Raw genomic sequence first — 20,648 nt, forward strand, 5'->3', positions numbered from 1 at the left:
GCAAAATGAGACTTTAAAAAAATAAAAAATTTTAAAAAAGCAATGAGTACTCATACATGACTTTAGGGATATGTAAAGATTAAGACATTGATCTATAGCAGCATGGGGTGAGGCCTGCTACACAGTTTTCCTCTATATTTTGAACAACATTCAAGGCCCAGGAAAGCATTGTCTTAAATTAAATCTCTGTGGCACTCCTAGAAGTTCTTGTAGTTACCTCCCTCCTGGTTTTCAAACCAGCTCTGACATCCACCCAGATTACAATTGTAGATTTCAGGAAACCACAGTCTGTGGATAAATCAACATCACAGTGGGATGGATTTGTTCAGTGAACAGAAAATGCACATGAAGATTTGATACCATGAGATATCATACTACTAAGATGAGATCGAGAAAAAAAATCATTGTAATTATTATAAACTTATGGGTTAAGTGATAATTTAAAACTGTTCTCATAACACTTTGTCAGTTGGATTTAAGAGTGTACAGAGACATAGTGAAGAATGAAATGAGTTTAAAAACCAATTTGTTTGTTTTTAGTCAGAATTGGAACTGTGTTGAAAATGAAAAAGAAAAGCAAAGGAAAGCATGTTGATTTAGCAAAAGAAGAGATTTGCTTAGAAAAATGTGAAGGTCTTAAACAAATCTATAAATTAGGGAAAAATAAAGATAATATGCCATACTTAACTACTTTTGAAATTAAAACTAGGAAAGTTGAAGCTACACTTGCTTTCTGGATGAGGATTCAAAGAGATATCATATATAATAAAGAGTCAAGATGTTAGAAACAATAAGAAAAAAGGTGAAGACTTCCATAAGAAGGTTGGGAGGCATAAAAGTATAGAGTTGTATCCTCTAACTGTTCATTACTAATTGGAACAATTGCACTAGTTTATTAGGTAAGATGTGGACACATTTCAGAAAGAGACCATCGGGGCACCTGGGTGGCTTAGTCAGTTAAGTGTCCAACTCTTGATTTTGGCTCAGGTCATGATCTCACAATTTACTGAGTTTGAGCCCCACGTCAGGCTTTGCGCTGACAGCGTGAAGCCTAGTTGAGATTCTCCCTCTCTCTCTGCCCCTCCCCTACTTGCACTCTCTCTCAAAAACATAAATAAATAATACATTTAAACTTTTTAAAAAGATAAAAAAAAATTTGAGAATATCAGCATGAAATTCAAGCATTTGTTGAGTTTCTTGATTAAAATAACAGAATCCTAAGTGAAGTAAAATAAAAATAGAATACTAAGTAGGAAAGCAGGTAATTCTTATACTGTAAGAGACTCTAAATGGGACTTGATGGATGATGAGATGCTAAAGTTAAGCAAAATATAAAAATAAATTAAATCCAGCTTTTTGGAATTCTGAACAAGTAGTTGGTAATCTTTTCAGTGGAATTACCCTATTTGGGGAAGCAAGAAATTTTTTGAAATAAGTGGATGCTTTTGTAGTCAAAATACATATAATAAAGAATCATGAAATATATTAGCAAAACAAATATCTGGATTCAAAGCGAATTGAAAAAGAAGGAAAAGATAATCCTTCAATAGCAAATAGTGTTTTTCCTTCATCAGGTAGAGAAGGATGAAACTAAGGTTGAAAGCAAGTTAATTATTAAACATTTTGCCAGGTCTTGCTTGAAAGGTATAGGAAACTAACAGAAAGTAAATAAAACACACAGAGCATTCACTTGTAGGTGTAAATGTGTCCTGCAGCTACTATAACAAAGCACTACAAACTCAGTGGCTTACACAACACAATTGTGTGTGTGTGTGTGTGTGTGTGTGTGTGTGTATTACAGTTTTGGTGACAATTAAAAGTCTGAAATGAAGGTGTCAGTAGGATTGGTTTCTCCTAGGGCTGTGATGGAGAATCTGCTCCATGACTCTCCTATCTTCTAGTAGCCACAAGCATCCTTATGAATGGCATTCTCCCTCTGTCTGCATATAGTCTTCCCTCCACTCATGTCCATCTCTGTGTCCAAATTTCCCCTTGGTATAAGGACATCAGTCACACTGTATTAGAATCCAACCTAATGATCTCATCTTAACTTGATCATTTGCAAAGAACCTATTTCCAAATAAACTTGCATTCATAGGTACTGGATGTTAGGGTGGGCAATTTTTGAGAAAACACAAATCAATCTGTAATGCCAGGAAAGGATGTAATAGACGGGAATGTTTCTGATGTCTTTGAAACAGCTCAAATTACTCAAGTCTTGTCAACTTATTTATTTTTATTTTTTTACGTGTATTTATTTTTGAGAGACAGACAGAGACAGAGTGCAAATGGGGGAAAGGCAGAGAGAGAAGGAGACACAGAATCCGAAGCAGACTCCAGGCTCTGAGCAAGCTGTCAGCACAGAGCCCGATGCAAGGCTCAAACCCGCGAACCATGAGATCATGACCTGAGCCGAAGTAGGACATTCAACCAACTGAGCCACACAGGTGCCCCATTATGTCTTGTCAATTTAAAAAGAAAATACTGAGGAAAAGAAAGATTTTGCTGTACATATTACAGTACAGCCTATAGAGGTTCTCATTAGAACTTTGCTTCTTCAAGCTTCTGAAGCCAAGCAGTTTTAATTAAGAACAGTGTTGAGGGCGATTCTGAAATACAGAAACGAAACGATTAGGAAGAAAATATCTTAGGAAGCAGAATTATGGACTGAGAATTATCTTTTTGGAATCTGCAGCAGACTTGTTAACACTGAGACAAAACAAGAGTGCTATGGAATGCTTCCAGAGAAGGAAATACAGAAAACCCTAGATATGAGAGGTCATTGGGACTTAAAGGAGTACTACAGTTTTATGTTTCATAGTGGGGCATCTTGGTAGTAGAATTAAATACAGTCTGTTTCCCTATAAAATCCTCACACATATTTCAACTGTGCAGTGCCTTAAATTCACGGACTATTTCAAAGTACAGGTTTGTAAATACATGAGGTGAGAACCAAGAGAATGCAGGAGCCTCAGGGGAGCACAGGAGACAAGCATAGTGTCCCTTTATAAGTTCACATTTGGGCAAAAACAATCACTTCAAATGCTAAGAGAGAATCGAGTTATGGATGGATGCACAACTTTTTAAACAAGATGTCATAATTGACATTTTGATGGGTGATTTTCCCAAGTATAGTATAAATTCTAAACAGTGGGCTGGCATCTTGTAAAAGCTGAAGCCTAAATAATTGTTTTCTTCTTTCTTATGCTTTTTGTCTATACCCACTTTTGAATAACACTGTGTCATCGCTTTTTCTTTGAAATATATTATAGTGGTTGCACTGAGGTTAACTTTGGAAGAATGGTGTTGTCGTCTTAGAATTTTTGGAGTGTGAGAGATGTGAAGAACTTGAAGTTGGTTTAATTCAAATTTTGAGGTGTTATTCTTAGAAAGACAAAAGCTGGAGAAAGTACCCAGAAATCTCACAAGCACTGAAATGAGACCTCTGTGACTGCCTCATGAAGTGAAGCAAAACAAAACAAAAAAATAAGAAAAAACTTTTTGAAGTCTTAATTGCATTAAAAAGAAAGTTTGAGTTAGGAAATATTGGGAATCAACTAAAATGGGAATTTAACTTTGACATTTTCTACTCATGTAACATAGGGGAAGGCAGTTATACGTTTAAAGCATTTTAATTGTTTTGTTATATTCACTGGAAAATTTCAAATGATCTATATTGAGAAAGTTATCTTCTTAGAATATGACATGGGAAGCAGAATCGACTAATCCTTGGCAAAAAGTTAAGGTACTGTCCAATTTGGAACCATTTCAGATTCTTATGAGAAACAGGTGAAATATTTGCTACCATATATCTGGATAATAAACCTACAGTGCTGAGGAAAGAAGTTGAGTATTATTACAAAGGTATTTATTTTTAATTTTTTTAATCCAGACACTATCTTTTTAGTATACTTACATAATACAGTATGTGCACACACAGCAGTCTACAAACCTATTCTAACCTAAAGACATTTTGGTATCTTTTATTTAGTCTTGTAACTATCTGATTTCATCTATTTTGACAAATTATAAACAATAATCTATTATAATACTTTATTAGAGAAATTTATAGAGGTCTAGGGAAATACCTTACCACTTATGCCAAAGTTAAAGAAAGTTGAAGTTTGCATACTGAGTTTTTTTTTTTTTTAACTTTTTTAAAGTTTATTTATTCTTGAGAGAGACAGAGACAGTGTGAGTGGGGGAGGGCAGAGAAAGGAAGAGAGACAGAATACCAAGCTGGCCCCATGCTGCCACCACAGAGCCCCATGTGGGGCTTGAACCCACAAAACCATGATATCATGACCTGAGCCAAAACCAAGAGTTGGACAAGAGTTAACCGACTTGAGCCACCCAGGCACCCCAGCATATTGAGTTTTAATTAGACTATTTGCTTTGACTGTTTTCACCCCCAAAATCATAAAATATTTCATGTATTAGTCAACTATTGCCGTATAACAAATGACCCCAGAAATTATTGGTCTACAATTAGAAGTTTTGGGTTTTTTTTCTGAAAAGTTTATAAGTTAGCTGTGATAATTCTGCTTCAGGCTACAGATCAGCTGTTTTTGACTTCAATTTTCAGATCAGATCCATGTCAGCTCTGCATGCCTCCATATTCTTCTGGCTCTGGCTGCTACCCAGGTATATTTTCTTTATGGCAAATCTCATGAGAACCAGAGCACAATATAAACCAAATAAGCATATGTCAAGACATTGCCCTCCCCCACCAGCTAAAGTAATTTATAAGACCAAGCCTAAAGTCAGTGGGACAGAGATGTATGTCACCTATTGCAACATTATAAAACTCTGTAAAACAAAGTTTTATTTGTGACTAACATCATTTTATTATTTTCAAAATTATAATTTTCTCACCTTAATTCCAGGTTTATCTCCACAGGTTATTTTTTATTTTCAATTACATATATAATAACCAATTTGTTTTACAATCTTTAAAACTTTACTACCCATAAATTGCTTCTCACTGCTTTAATTTGTGCTTTTATAGGTACCACTATTTTATGGTTCACATAGACCCACATCCCATGTTTTTGAGTTTCTATCTTCTGTAATCAAATGCTCTGACTCAAGTTCCCGCCCCCCCCCACCCCAAGTATTTCTCATTTGTACCTTTTGGTCATCTTGCTTCTGCTTTTTTTTTTTTTAATGCTCATTTATTTTTGAGAGAGTATGTGTGGAGGGGAAGAGACAGAGGGATACAGAGGATCTATCTGTGGGCTCTGTGCTGATAGCAGACAGCCCAAGATGGGGCTTGAACTCACCAGCCATGAGATCGTGACCCGAGCTGAAGTCGGACGCTTAATCTACTGAGCCATCCAGGAGCCCCTCATCCTGCTTCTTTTAATTTGAATATCCTTCCCATCATTCCAGAATCCTTGCTCATATGAATTCTATTCACCCATTAAAATCTACCTCATCAAACCTTCTAACAAGAAATGGTGTCTTCCTCTTTGGTGGTGAACTCCCACTACACATGTTTTTCATTTTTTTTTTACACTTTACTGATTATATTTTGCTTCAAAGCATAATACAGGAAAGTTAATTGAGTCTGGGAGTTATGCCATTAATGACCAAAAAATCATAATGAATAAGAATTATTAACAATTGTTAACAAGAAGTCATAACAATTATTCATTGTTATATTATAACAAGCCTTACCAATTAAAATAGTATTCACCACATTTTTATTATAAGATATGCAATATTAAATAACTCCGACTATAATCAAGAGACAGATATTTGCATTAGTTGGTTTAACAGCAAGAATTTACTACAAAGGATTCTAGATACTGAAAAACTGAAAAGGCAAAAGGGATCACTGAGATATAACAAAAGTAGCAAATTCCAGAAGCAGATACTGCTCCTAGGGTTGGAAAATAGAGGGAAGAATTTTTGATGATTATTAAAATTTAGAGGCCTATACAAAGGATACAGTGGAGCTTCAACTCATACTTTGAAGAAAGTAGTGTTGCTGAACTATACCAGTGCCTCTGAGCTGAGAAGATGGCGCCATGGGGTTAGACCAAACATTGGAAAACGGGACACTAGCCACCTGGTGCTGATTTCTCTCAGAGGGCACAACAAGACTAGTTCTGTGAGAGGTGGTAAACTGCTCAGTGTAACAAACTACTGGTTTAGGGATGAAAAGGCAGGACTGGTGACATTCACAGGAACAGGAAGCACAAACAGAAAATTCCAATGGAAAGTAACCTATCAATCTCTCCTCCAGCCTTGCAGACTTCCTTCCAGAACACCTTACTGGAAGAGCCTAACTGGGAACAAAGTGACAAAGCAGAAATATAGGTTTTTCAGCTATAGGTCCTGTGCCACAAAGCCAACTTTAGAAGGGAAGATTTTGGAATCATCATTTTTTCCATCTATAGACATATTCAAATATGAAGAAAAGGGCTTAAAATTTGTTTTACCTTGGGGTGCCTGGGTGGCTCAGTCGGTTTAGTGTCTGACTTCGGCTCAGGTCATGATCTCATGGTTTGTGTGTTCAAGCCCCACATCGGGATCTGTGCTGACAGCTCAAAGCCTGGAGCCTGCTTCGGATTCTGTGTCTCCCTCTCAATCTGCCTCTCCCCTGCTTGCATTCTGTATCTCTCTCTCTCAAAAATAAATAAATATTTTAAAAATACTTAAAAAATTGTTTTATCTGATTTTACATTTTCCAGAAAATATGTAGTCTTCATCACTGTAGATATTTGAAAGCTATCAACATTTATTAATATTAATGTGATTAACAGTAATCATTTACTAACACTGTGCTTAAACAGTATAATAATTTACTTATATTTAGGGATAAAGAATACCATTCTATCAAGAAGTTGCTGAATCTGTTGAGATATGAGTCCTCCATATCTCTTAGCCTTCTATAATTTATTGTTTTTTGTTAGTTTTCTAACAAGATATAAAGAACAAATAACATTTTCTTTTGTCTAGCTTACCTTCTTGTAAGAACACAGAATATAATACACAAAACATGCAAAATATGTGTTAATTAACTTTTATGTTATTTGTAAGGCTTCTGGTCAACAGTAGGCAATTATTAGTTACGTTTTTGGGAAGTTGATAGTTATACAATGTCGCTAATTCCCACATTGTTCTAGAGTCAAATCTACATTATAAATATTGAAGCACAAATTTGAAAAATGAAGCAAACAGCAGGGTGATATTGAGAAATGTGTTCATAAATGTAGAAACTGATGGTCAGGTTAGAGATATAGAAGTAAGAGACAGAAATAGTATTCTATATTCTTCAAGGTTTTGCTGTTTATTTTATAAGTTTCAAAATGGGAGACACAATTCTTTTAAAATTATTTTAATTCACCATCTCTTATACAGTGTGCACAAACTTATCTTAGATTCCAAAGAAAAGTTCATTCAATTGTTTATCATATATAATTTACTAATTATGGGAAAAATACTTTATTTTTAAATAAATGAAGAATGCCATGAGTTACTGGTTGTACTATTCTTTTCCCACCAAAATTAGATCACTTTAGGCTCAAAAAAAATTGAAGATATGTTTTATCTCTTAAAGTCCTTATATGAGTGACAAACAGATGAATATAAGGTAAGGGAAACAAAAATAATATAAAAACAGGGAGGCGGACAAAACAGAAGAGACTCATAAATATGGAAAACAAACTGAGGGTTACTGGAGGGATTGTGGGAGGGGGGATGGGCTAAATGGGTAAGGGGCACTAAGGAATCTACTCCTGAAATAATTGTTGCACTATATGCTAACTAATTTGGATGTAAATAAAAAAATAAAAAATAAAAAATAAAACAAGTTAATAATAAAAAAATTGAAGATATATGTATAGGTTTTTTGAGATCATCATTATTAATTTAAGAAGACTGAGAGTCATATTTATCAGCATTCAGTTATATAGACAATATGTACCTACTTATCAATGTGAAACACTTAATGCTATGGTACCCACCTTGGTACATTACATTTCAAGTACTTACTTAACTGGCAGAAATTATAACATTTAAAAGTGATGGAATGAGTACAAAATATATAAAGGACAATGAATGATAAAATTTTGGACCAAGTCAACATATAAAAAAAATTATAAGATATATTAATTATTAATGTTTTCAAGAAAAGTTATAAAACAAACCTGCTGACATCCTAAGACTTTTAGAGTTAAAAGATTTTTTTTTATAATTTTCTACTTATACACTACACCAAATATTCAATATTGGTTGAACTAATTAATGGTTCAAATTATGGATGAGTTGCTATAATAACCTCAATCCTTCAGAGCTGAGAAATAGTATGTTTTAAAACTAGAATATTTATAAATCTAAAAGTCTTGAATTCACTATAACCCTATAAGCAAATTCTAAAAGTACAACAAAAATTCATAAGAACATGTACAATTCCAGAAGAAGCTAACTGACTCTGCATTCATTTGAAGGTCAGTTCTCTCTTACTGATTAAGTCTTGTTGCTGATTCTGGCCCCATGAAAACATTCTTTCACACAAGTAAATATTTACAATATGTTTGGATAAATATTTCAATTCTAACCTACTAACCAAAATTATTTAGTTCAAATAATAACCCTTTCAACTCTTTCATACTCTTCCTTCAACTGTGAAAAATTCAATAAAAAACATGAATCAGTTTTAAATTAATTTATAAAATTATTGATTTTCTAAATAGTTTTGATGGTTATTTTCTTCATGAAACATCACAAGGGATTAAGTATAGTGTGCACAATGAGTAAGAGAAGAAAGTATTTACAAACTTGGAAAACTTGGGAATGGAAGAAAGGGATTGAGACCATAGCCAGTTAAAGGATTTAGTATTTTCTTACCACAAATTAGAATGTATGGTTAGGCACTTGTAGCTTTCCTCTCAATATATTCTGCCATTTGTCTTTAGTAAAAGAACTCGTATGTTAAACTTAGCACTCTAAAACCTGGCTAAATCATTGCACCACACAATCCCCTATAGCTAGATGTGGCCTTGTGCTCAAGTCATCCCAAATGAGATGCTATTGTTGAGTGATATTTGTATCTCTGTCACATCTTAAGAAGATGGGAGTGTCTTCTCTTCTCTTTCTCTGCCATACTTCCTGGAATGTGAATGGAATATCTCAAACAGCATCATGAACATAATGTGACCTCGGGAAAAGAAGCCATACACAGAACACCAAAAAGAAAAAAGGAGCCTGAGTTCCAGACATAATAGAGTAGGTTTGATAGTTATCTATGACTGCCTAACTACAATTTTTGTTTCTGTTTGTTTTGTTTTTGTTTTTTTTAGAATTTTGGCTTATTGAAGTCTCTACTTTGAGGTCAGTGTTATTTGCAGCAATCCTAATCCTAAAAATAATTGTGTATCTTTCGACCAAAATAAAGTGAGAGAGAGAGAATCAGAAATGCAAATAATACACCAAAAACAGGGATAATAAAAATCAATAGTATCAGGAATATATATGCCATATCTTGGATGGTGAAGAAAAACACTAGTTATTAAAAGAAAGATTAAAAAAAATGAAGCAAGAAGAAACAGAAATAAAGGCCAGTGGCTTAGAATCATCACTATATTAAAGATTCATTTGGGAAATTAACTGAAAGAATGAAAATCATTTAGAATAGTTAATGAGGGGGATGCAATATAGAGAGTTAACAGAGGATGAATAAATGGATAGCAATGGAGCAGTGTGGTCTAAATTCCTCCTCTTATGACTCTGTTGACCTTGTCATTTTCACACCACCTTACCTTTTTTGTTTTTTAAAGTGCTTAAATAACCCTTCCTATGCAAAAACCTTTCTCTGTAAAATAAAAGAAGATGTACATGCACATTTGGCTCCAATAACTGACTGTCCAGTCCTTCAAGAATATATTATCCTCCTTGTACCATGTTACCATTGAAACAGTAAGTCTAAAAATTGATTTTTATTTCAACAGAATGTTTCCATGTGTCTCTGTGCAGGACACACACACACACACACACACACACACACACACATATAAACTTTATATAGTTTAAAACTATCTAATTTGAAGTTAAAATGGCTTTATTTGGAAACACAGATCAGCCATTTTTAGGTCTGTGATTACAGACAAATTTTCAAAATAATGTATTCTCAATCTTCTTATCTGTATAAAATAGGAGAGTAAGAATCATTTTGAAGGTATGTTGTTATCAGAGTTAATGAACCCATTTGTTTGAATGTGTACAGTCTTGTATGTAATATAACATCTCCTTATAAAGTATGAACTTAGAACACCCACATAAGAATAATCTGTAGCATTAATTAAAGAATGAAGGTCTTAAATCTTGGTTGGGCACAAGAAATCTGGAATTTTTTAAAAGTCAGTTGTTTTTCACAGACTATAGTAAATGGTGCATAATAGATACTCAATAAGTGATTACTACTGTGTTTTTTGAATCTTTTTTTTTCTTTAAAGTTGATTTATTATGAGAACTGATATGAGGTTTCAAAATGTCTAGATAGATATGGATATAGATATGGATAGCCATAGCTATATATTTAAACATGGATATTAAGATTTATATCATCATTAAGCAAACTAGCACAGAACTTAATTTTACATTAAACTTTTACATTGGCCATAAATTTTTTACACTGATTTAAATTTCACTTCTTTCCTATAACTAGCAAATGATATTAATCATGTAAACATTAAACAATGTTGTAATTCAATTATCCCAGTTTATACAGTATTATCCCAAACCAGAAAATTATATGACAGAGAAGAAACATGAAAAGAAAGTGATATACCATTGACAATTCTGTTATATACTGTTCCTCTTCTAAAATGCTTTTCATTGTGTATCAGATTCAAAATAATAATGTATAGATAATTTCCATAGATACACAAATACCATCTGTCAATTTTAGTACACATATTAAAAATAATGAATGTAGAAAATTAAAATGTGTCATTAACAATAAAATTTTATAAACATGCACAAAATGGCAGATCGTAGAATTTAAATAACATTATGCCAAATGGTTAGCTACATTATAGCTACCACTATTACTTATAAATCTAAAATAAGTTATACTGTCAATGACAAAATATTTCAAAATATAATTGAGCAAGTTAAAAAATGATACCTTCTATGTATTGTCTGAAGTACAATAAATTGAGAATTGAGGCAGTTTTGACAAAAAGTATAGAAAATAAACCACTCAAATAATGATCACATAAAAAGAGAAAACAGAAAGTAAGAAGTATAGAAAGTGGCAATGAGAACAAAGAGTTAGTACAATCATCATCCTGAGGGAAATTCACTGTGCTCATTTTTTTTTAACCTCACAAAGATAAGGAACATTATTATGTTCATTAAGGAAGTCATTGGTTTTCATTTTTTCTTTTGCTCTTTTCTTCTTCATCCTGTAAATGGCAATAATCGTTTATATCTCTAGTTAGACTCTGCTACATTAGAGCTCTAAAAGTTGTTTTAAAAAAAAGTGTGTTGTTTTCTATTATCTGTTTTTTTTAATTGTTTCAATGTGCTTGCATGCATACTTTGACATTTAATAGGAACTATGGTCAAATTAGCTACCTTGTTCTGATCATCTAGCAGACGAACAAGAATAAATGGGCTCCTTCAAAGTCTGATGATTAGTAGGTAGTAAATCAGGATTGAAACAGAAGTGTTTTCACTCAGACCATTTCTCTTTCCACTGAAACTCAGCACATTTTATTAGTGGTAAGACAAGAGCTGGTAGGACCACATAGTCTTGAGGAAAAAAAATTATTTGGGGATTCTAGTGAATCCATACTGAAAAAAAGTGAGTTTGAGAAATAAAACAATCACTAATAAAGGTGAATTAAAAATGTCTTCCTAAATCAATTCTCTATAAACTAAGAGTGAGCAATTAACTATTAAGATATTCCTGATCTAAAAACTATTGAAGGGAATTTATTAATGAAATATACTTCTCTCTCACTTGATACACATTTAATCTCTTGCTATTTCATCTTGGAAAGCTACCCAGTTATCATATAGTTACCAATCCCAAGGTTAACACTCATACACACACACACACACACACACACACACACACACACACACACACACTGACAATGAGGCTTTTCTTTGCAGAACAATTGTCACATACCTTAACTTTCCACCTAGGAAGTATGTCCTACATTAGAAAAGCACAGGTTTTGATTTTCAGCTTATGTATGAGATAAGCGAAGAAGTACGTTATGTCATGTTGTTGCTCTATACTTGTGTAGCTAATTAGATCACCCCTTCTTCCCAACTGATTGCAACATTAGGTCATAATTACAAATAATGAATGATTTATTCCCAGTACTGATGCTACTGTGAATCCAGCTGAACTCCACAGTCACCTCCCAGATTTGTAGTTACTAGAGGACAAAATTACAAAGCTTATTACCAAAACTAGCCAAGAGGAAAGGAGCAAGGACCATTTAGAAAGCAGAATTTACTTCAACAAATTATAAAATTATGGGGTGCCTGAGTGGCCCAGTTAGTTAAGCATCCGACTTCAACTCCAGTCATGACCTTGTGGGTTGTGAGGTCGAGCCTCGCAAAGGGCTCCAAGTTGTCAGCACAGAGCTGTGCTGAGAGCTCAGAGCCTGGAACCTGCTTCAGATTCTGTGTCTCCCTCTCTCTCTGCCCCTCTCCTGCTCACACTCTATCTCTCTGTCCCTCTCTCAAAAATAAATACACATTAAAAGAATTTTTTAGTAAAAATAAATAAAATTAAGGTATACACACAGGTGCATGCTCTCTCCCTTAAGCACACACAAAAGTTTACAGGTCACCAGACTCTGGAATTGACATACATATGTTTTCCATCCAGGAGAAACTGTGCTGGCCTTTGGGATGTAATTAACATGACTGGCAGACATACCTTCAAAAGAATATTTCTTAAGTAAAAAAAAAAAAAAGCCAATCATCATCGTATTTTCTAATAACGTCTGTGGAATCTGCATGATAATATTTGTTTTAAAAAGAGAGAGATAGCACTTATTATGCTTTGAAGGACAACAGTGTGGTTAACTTTATTCTAGCAACACTAAATAGAGGTAGCGGCACAGCTCCATGAAATTGAGTCATTAAAAAAAAAAAATCTTTAAAATGCCTGTAAGCTAATGGGGCGCCTGGGTGGCTCAGTCGGTTAAGCGGCCGACTTTGGCTCAGGTCATGATCTTGCAGTCCGTGAGTTCAAGCCCCGTGTCGGGCTCTGTGCTGACAGCTCAGAGCCTGGAGCCCGTTTCAGATTCTGTGTCTCCCTCGCTCTGACCCTCCCCCGTTCATGCTCTGTCTCTCTGTCTCAAAAATAAATAAACGTTAAAAAAATAAATAAAATGCCTGTAAGCTAAGAAAGTCCATTTAAAATTTTTTTTCATGTTTATTTTTGAGAGAGAGACAGAGTGTGAGCAGGGTAGGAGCAGAGAGAGAGAGGGAGACACAGAATCTGAAGCAGGCTCCACGCTCTAGCTATCAGCACAGAGCCCAATGATGGGCTCAAACTCACGAAATGCAGAGATCATGACCTGAGCCAAAGTCAGATGCTTAACTGACTAAGTCAACCAGGTACCCAAAGAAAGTCCATTTTTAAAAAGGAAAGTAAAGTAACATTGCATCTTTTCTTCCACAGTGGATGATGAAGTCTCTGCTACCCTTCTACATTTACATTGTTCTTTTCTTCTTTTCCTCTATAAGCTGGACAAAGAGGGGTAACTCCCAGTTTACAGACTGGCATTCATCATTTTCTCATGGGGACCCATTTTGATCGATAAGCAAATTTTGTGCAAATGTAAGGCAGCTGCAAGAAACAGGGGAGATAATATCATGAAATTATAGATGAAAATTCTAATTATATTGATTATGAAACAAACTCGATTTAAAGCACTTTGAAAACCTCTGTATCACCCCCTAACTTAAAAAATTAAATGCCCAAGGCACCTGGGTTGCTCAATCTGTTGAACGTCTGATTTAGGGTCTGGTCATAATCTCGCAGTTTATGGGTTCAAGCCCCACATCGGGATCTCTGCTGTCAGCACAGAGCCCACTTCAGATCCTCTGCCCCCTTCTATCTGCCCCTCACACTCTCTGCCCCTTGCACTGTCTCTCTCAAAAAATAAATTAAAAAAAAAACATAAAAAAATTAAACGCGGGGCAACTACATGGCTCTCAGTTGGTTAAGCATCCAACCCTTGGTTTCAACTCAGGTCATGATCTCAAATTTCATGGTTTGAGAGTTTGAGTACCACAAAGGGCTCCAAGCTTGGGATTCTCTCTCTCTCCCCCTATCTCTCTGCCCCTCCCCTGCTTGCTCACTCTCTCTCTCAAAATAAATAAACTTAAAAACAATTAAATGCAAAGTGGAGTTAGAATTCTCTACTTCTCAGGATGATGTCTAATATCCTGATTAGGTGGTTCATCAATCTCACTTATGCTTTTATACTTTCATTACATACATATCAACCCCTACCCAATGTATACCGCTGTTTTACCTATAGTAACATTACATCAATAGTATCCTACTGCATATTCCGGTTCCCTCCCTCTCTCTCCACCAAAGAGAGAAATGGATTTTAGTTAGGTTACCACATTTGATATCAAAAATATTCACTCTTATATTTTATATTTCTGTTCTGTATTCTGGTGAAGTTTTCTACAGAAATAAATACTTGATGTTTTAATAATACTTATGGTTTTACCTTGAAAACTAAATGTATGGCATTGGAAATAAGGGGATCCCTTTACATTCAACGATATTCAGAGATAGAAAAATGCATAAATTATTTTAGAGGAAGTTTACAAAATGTTTAAATGATGTACAGATGTGTATTTTAGGATGATTCAGTAAAGACTACATTAAATTGGAGGAAAGAAAGCCTATTGTTAACTTCTAAGAGCTTCATGAGGAAGATCTCAATGCATTGCTTCTCTGTAGAGAAGGCTGAAATTTGGTAGGTAGGAGGCAAGGCCACACAGATTCCAGAACTACACAAACTCCCACCAGTATTTCATTTACAGATTCTGAAAACAGGTTCCTACACTGGGAACTCAAAGGATTCCAGTACCACAAACAAATAAAGATCTGCAGGGGCGCCTGGGTGGCGCAGTCGGTTAAGCGGCCGACTTCAGCCAGGTCACGATCTCGCGGTCCGTGAGTTCGAGCCCCGCATCAGGCTCTGGGCTGATGGCTCGGAGCCTGGAGCCTGTTTCTGATTCTGTGGCTCCCTCTCTCTCTGCCCCTCCCCCCGTTCATGCTCTGTCTCTCTCTGTCCCAAAAATAAATTAAAAACGTTGAAAAAAAAATTAAAAAAAAAAAAAAAAGATCTGCAGGTTTCTCTAGTGGGTGAGTATAAAGAAGTTTTGCCATGGCAAGTATTGATATTCTTTATCTGAAGTTCCAGGCATTAATTTGAGAGTAAAAAGAACGCAGCATGCTATTTCTGAAATAAAGGTCCAATAAGGGCTGGATCTAATAATTCAGGCAAATAAATGTATCATTAAACTTGCTAAATGTATTCATATATGTAGGGCAACTGAACTTATATTTGGTCATAATATCAGTAATTTTTCACAAGGTTATCTTTACAAAACAAAGAAACATACATTTTGGTAGTACCTATGGAAATTAACTGGTGGAAGTCAAAACAAAAGAAATGCCAATTCCTAAGTAATATGAATTGACTGTAAAAAAGATTAATAATAATCAGTGACAAACTTCTCCTCATATCATGTCATAAATTCATCAAGTGAAGCCTCCAGGTGGTACAATCAATACCCCATCTGTGATTGTTTTCACATATTCTGACACCATCAAAAGGGGCAAAGACGAATGGCTTAACATTGTAATATGAATATATATGTATACGTATACGTATGTATGTGACAGAGAGGTAAAGACAGATACAGAAAGAGAATGTATACTATAGTCCAAACATATGTTCAAATAGTTGTATGTGTATGTATATTTGAGCTAGTTATCATATATTGAATTAGTTTCACTGATTAATAACGTTATAATTGCCCTTCTTTTTATACTATTGTGCCAGCTTTAGATATGTTTTTATAGAGAATTAATTATATAAAGGATTAAAATTTAAATAAATTAATTTAAAGGAAATAAAAATATCCCCCTATAAATAAGACCAATAGCATTTATTAGTAGTTTTATTTTTAATATTTTAAGAGTTTATCATTAATAAAAGTACTAATACAAATAATGCTCTGTCTATAAAAGTTAGGATAAAGTATATTGGTATGCTCCATTTTCCCAAGAAGTATTCTGCAAAATGAAATAATATCATTATAGAAAGCATTAACTTCTGAAACTTTAATCTTTTTTTTTTTTTTTTTTTTTTTTTTTACTATCTAGGTAAAAATCAAACAATTCTTTTAAACTTGTACTACAAATATTTTTACAAGATCTCCCTCTTCTGGCTACAACAATTATTTCATTTGTTTTTATCCACAGTGGTCAAAGTCAGCTGCAAAGTTTGAGCAAAGCTAATTTATACTAATCTGGCATCAAAGAGATAAATAGACGGACACTCCTAAAAATGAAAAACAGGAACTTCTTTTCAATATCTCTAATATACATACTGTTCTATTAAAGTCTGTTTATCTAATTTCATTTAAGTTTTCTGCCTCACTGATAGTCTGAGGATTCTTATGCCAAGCTTCGTAATAAGTTAATAAATGAATTGAATGCTTGAAGTGTTCCAGATGGACTTAAATTGCAAATGCTGTCATTCACAAAAGGGACTGAGCTCACAGAGCAAGGATGCAAGTTTCCAAATGCAGACTCACCTATGCACCTTAAAATAGAGATGAAAATGTACACTCCATTTAAATGTCCTTTCAAAATGTAACTTTTGCTCTCAAATTTACAAACCTGATTGCAACAATAAAATAAATCTGAGAAATATTAATAAATGAAAGACAATGTTTACCATGCAACTTACAAAACAATGTTATATGAAAATTATTTTAAAAGGATGTGCTTTAGTCACTATCATATATTCATTAGTCTACTTCAATCATTACATTTAATTGTGTAAAATTTCAGAAAACCACGCATGAAAAGTTTGGGGAGAGCTATTGTTCCTAAATAACATATTGTGTTAATGTACTAATATTCCCCAGTAGTCATCACTTGATAAGCTCTTCCATTTCTTCAAAAAACATTCATTTTAAAATGTCATTTCAAAATAAATAAAATATACTCAGTACTCTCAAGAAATGCATATTTGTAAATGACATACCTGATAAAGGGTTAGTATCCAACATATACACAGAACTTATAAACTCAACAGCCAAAAAATAAATAATCCAATTAAAAAATGGGCAGAAGACATAACTAGAAATTTCTCCAAAGAAGACATGCAGATGGTCAACAGATACATAATAAGGTGCTCAACATCACTGATTATCAGGGAAATACAAATCAGAACTGGAAGATTGATCACCTCACAGCTATCAGAATTCAGAATAGCTACAATAAAAAATGCAAGAAACAACACGTGTTGGGAAGGATATAAAGAAAAAGGAACGCTTTTACACTGTTGGCGGGATGGCAAACTGGTGCAGCCACTCTGGAAAACAGTATGGAGGTTCCTCAAAAAGTTAAAAATAGAACTACCCTGGAGTGTCTAGGTGGCTCAGTTGGTTAAGTGTCCAGCTCTTGATTTTGGTTCAGGTCATGATCTCATAACTGGAGCCCTGCATCGGGCTCTGTGCTGGAAGCGTAGAGCTTACTTGGGATTCTCTCTCTCTCTCTCTCTCTGCCCCTTCTCCGCTTGCATGCACACATGCATTATCTCTCTCTCACTCTCCCTCCCTCTCTCTCAAAAAAAAAAAAATATATATATATATAAAAATATATAAAATATATATATATATATATATATATATATATATATATATATATATATATATAACTACACTATGATCCAGCAATTGCCTTACTGGGTATTTACCCAAATAATAAAAAATAATAATTCAAAGAGATACATGCAACTTGATGTTTATAGCAGCATTATCTACAATAGCCAAACATCTCCCATTATGGAAGCAGCCCAAGTGTCCATCGACTGATGAATGCATAAAGAAGAGATAGTATATATAGTGGAATATTACTCGGTCATTACTCAGCCGTCAAAAAGAATAAAATCCTGCAATTTGCAATAACATGGATGGAGCTAGAGAGTATTACACTAAGCAAAATAAGTCAGTCAGAGAAAGACAAATACTATATGATTTCACTCATATGTTAAACTTAAGACACAAAACAAATGAGCCAAGGGAAAAAAGAAAGAGAGAGAGAGAGAGCAAGAAACCAAGAAACAGATTCTTAACCACAGACAACAAACTGATGGTTACCAGAAGGTAGGTGGGTGGGGTGATGGGTTAAATAGGTGATGGGATTAAGAAGTGCACATGTTGTGATGAGCACTGGGTGTTATGCAGAAGTGTTGAATCACTATACTGTACACCTGAAACTAATATTATACTGTATATTAACTAACTGGAATTAAATAAAAACTATAAAAAGTATTATCAAAAAAAGAAATGCATGATATGCCATTGGATCACATTAACCATTGGATATGCCATTGGATCACCTTGGATTGCATTAACAAGTCTCAACAAATGTGGAATTCCTTCAAATTACACTCAACTTGTTATGGTACACATATTCCCCTTTTAGGAAAGGGGGTTTATTTACAGCTTTCATAAGATGCTCAAATATGTCAATGACTCCAAAAATTTAGGAACTGAGTGAGATAAACAAATAATTACAAACTCCATAACACTTGATATTTTAAAATACCAGTGTAAACAAAAGTTCAAATAATAACAAAATCTACAGAGGAGAATCAAGGAACGTTCCTGGGAAATGGTATCAGTATACCCTGAATTTTGAAACTCAAGGAAGTTTGTCAGGAAGAGAAGAAAGAGAAGACTTGAGAACACCTCTAGAATATACAGAAAGGCAATGTTGACTGCTAGAGCCTTGGTATAGTCATTGGAGAGAAGTGGGACTAAAGGATGTACATAGGGAAGTTTTTCCATTGCATCCATTGTTGTTTCTTACATTTAGGAAAGTACTTGGTACATACTATGAAGGCCTATAGATGTTTGTTTAAGGAGAAATAGGAATAGGTTTAAATGATAGGATATTGACAGATAATGAAATTTCTTGAAGTGATAGGGATTAGGAAGTGTACATGTTGTGATGAGCACAGGGTGTTATACAGAAGTATAGTGAGGGTCTCAGTAAGAACTTTGGCCTTAACAATTTGGCACAAAAGTGACATTAAATGTTGGTTGATGAATACAGCCAAAATTTTCTAGTGTCAAATGCCATTAGATGAGGTGAATTTTGGATTTTATTCTCATATTATATACATGAGAAAAAAAACAGGGGAGATCACAGAAAGTTCACTCTATTTTCTGTTTTCTGATGTGTTAGAAAGATTTCTTAGACTATCTCCAGCCAGTTACAAAATATTAGAAATGTTACCATCAGAGAATTACTACTTTTCTTAAATCCTTTGTAAAAATGCAGATTATATTTGGTCCTTTCTAACAGGTAGTATGGCTTCATTTTTAGATGTTTTTTTCTCATAGAAGGAATGGATCACTTTGGTGATCCTGAGCCACAGGTTCGTCATTTATGCTTTTGCCTCCTAATAGAGTTTAATGAGATGATAAAGAGATAAAGATTACACTGTCTAGCATATAATTTTAGATATCAGATAAGTAAATCTCCATACTTCAATTATGTGTTGATACATTTCAGTTTCATATATACAAGAATATTTATTTATTTATTTATTTATTTATTTATTTATTTATTAAAGAAAGAGAAAGCACGGGGGGGGGGGGGGGGAGGAGGGTGAGAGAGAGAGAATCTTAAACAGTATCCACACTCAGCTCAGCGCCTGATGCAGGATTCAATCCCATGACCCCGGGATCATGACCTGAGCCAAAATCAAGAGTTGGATGCTCAACCAACTGAGCTATCCAGGCGCTCCAACAAGCGTATTTATTGAATTGGTTATCAAGTAGTTTATTATTAGATCTCTGTGAACCATGTGAACTATTAGTTTACTAAAAATTGTTTTAGAAGTTATGTTACATTCGCCTCACTTGAAAAATAACATAAATAATAGATGATAATTGAGCCTACTTTTGGTTCATTGTAAATGTAATATTAAAATGTTCAGTTAGCTTTCTGTGAGAAACAATATTTATACCTTGTGCTGACATAGCCAAATCACAACAACTTGAATAATTAGGATTGTGGAGTCATGTTAACAATTTATTTTTCTGCAATTGATCAAATTAACTACATTACATTTCAAAGAGCCAGAAAGAAAGAAAGAAAGAAAGAAAGAAAGAAAGAAAGAAAGAAAGAAAGAAAGAAAAGAAAAGAAAGAAAACCTAAAATTTCGTTCTTTTTATTATGTAGCTTCCACATAAAATTGATAATTCTGTTGCAGGAATTGGACATGAGAAAGGTGACACCAGAGCAGAACTATATTAATTCAATAATATCTATTTAGAATTCTTAAGCAGGGATCAATTAGGGGAGAAGACAAACACAATAACGTTTCAAGGGG

General features: G+C 34.1%; 1 long non-coding RNA gene across 1 annotated transcript in view; it reads left to right on the plus strand.

Annotated features, from left to right (window-relative positions):
• Positions 1 to 4,585: 4,585 nt before the first annotated feature.
• LOC122213563 overlaps positions 4,586 to 20,648 on the plus strand; it is a 37,803-nt gene continuing 21,740 nt past the window's right edge. The window contains exon 1 of the long non-coding RNA XR_006199589.1: positions 4,586 to 4,644. This is a non-coding gene — a long non-coding RNA (uncharacterized LOC122213563). The remainder of the gene's footprint in view (positions 4,645 to 20,648) is intronic.

The sequence above is a fragment of the Panthera leo genome, chromosome A1, assembly GCF_018350215.1.
Source record: "Panthera leo isolate Ple1 chromosome A1, P.leo_Ple1_pat1.1, whole genome shotgun sequence".
NCBI lineage: Eukaryota > Metazoa > Chordata > Mammalia > Carnivora > Felidae > Panthera > Panthera leo.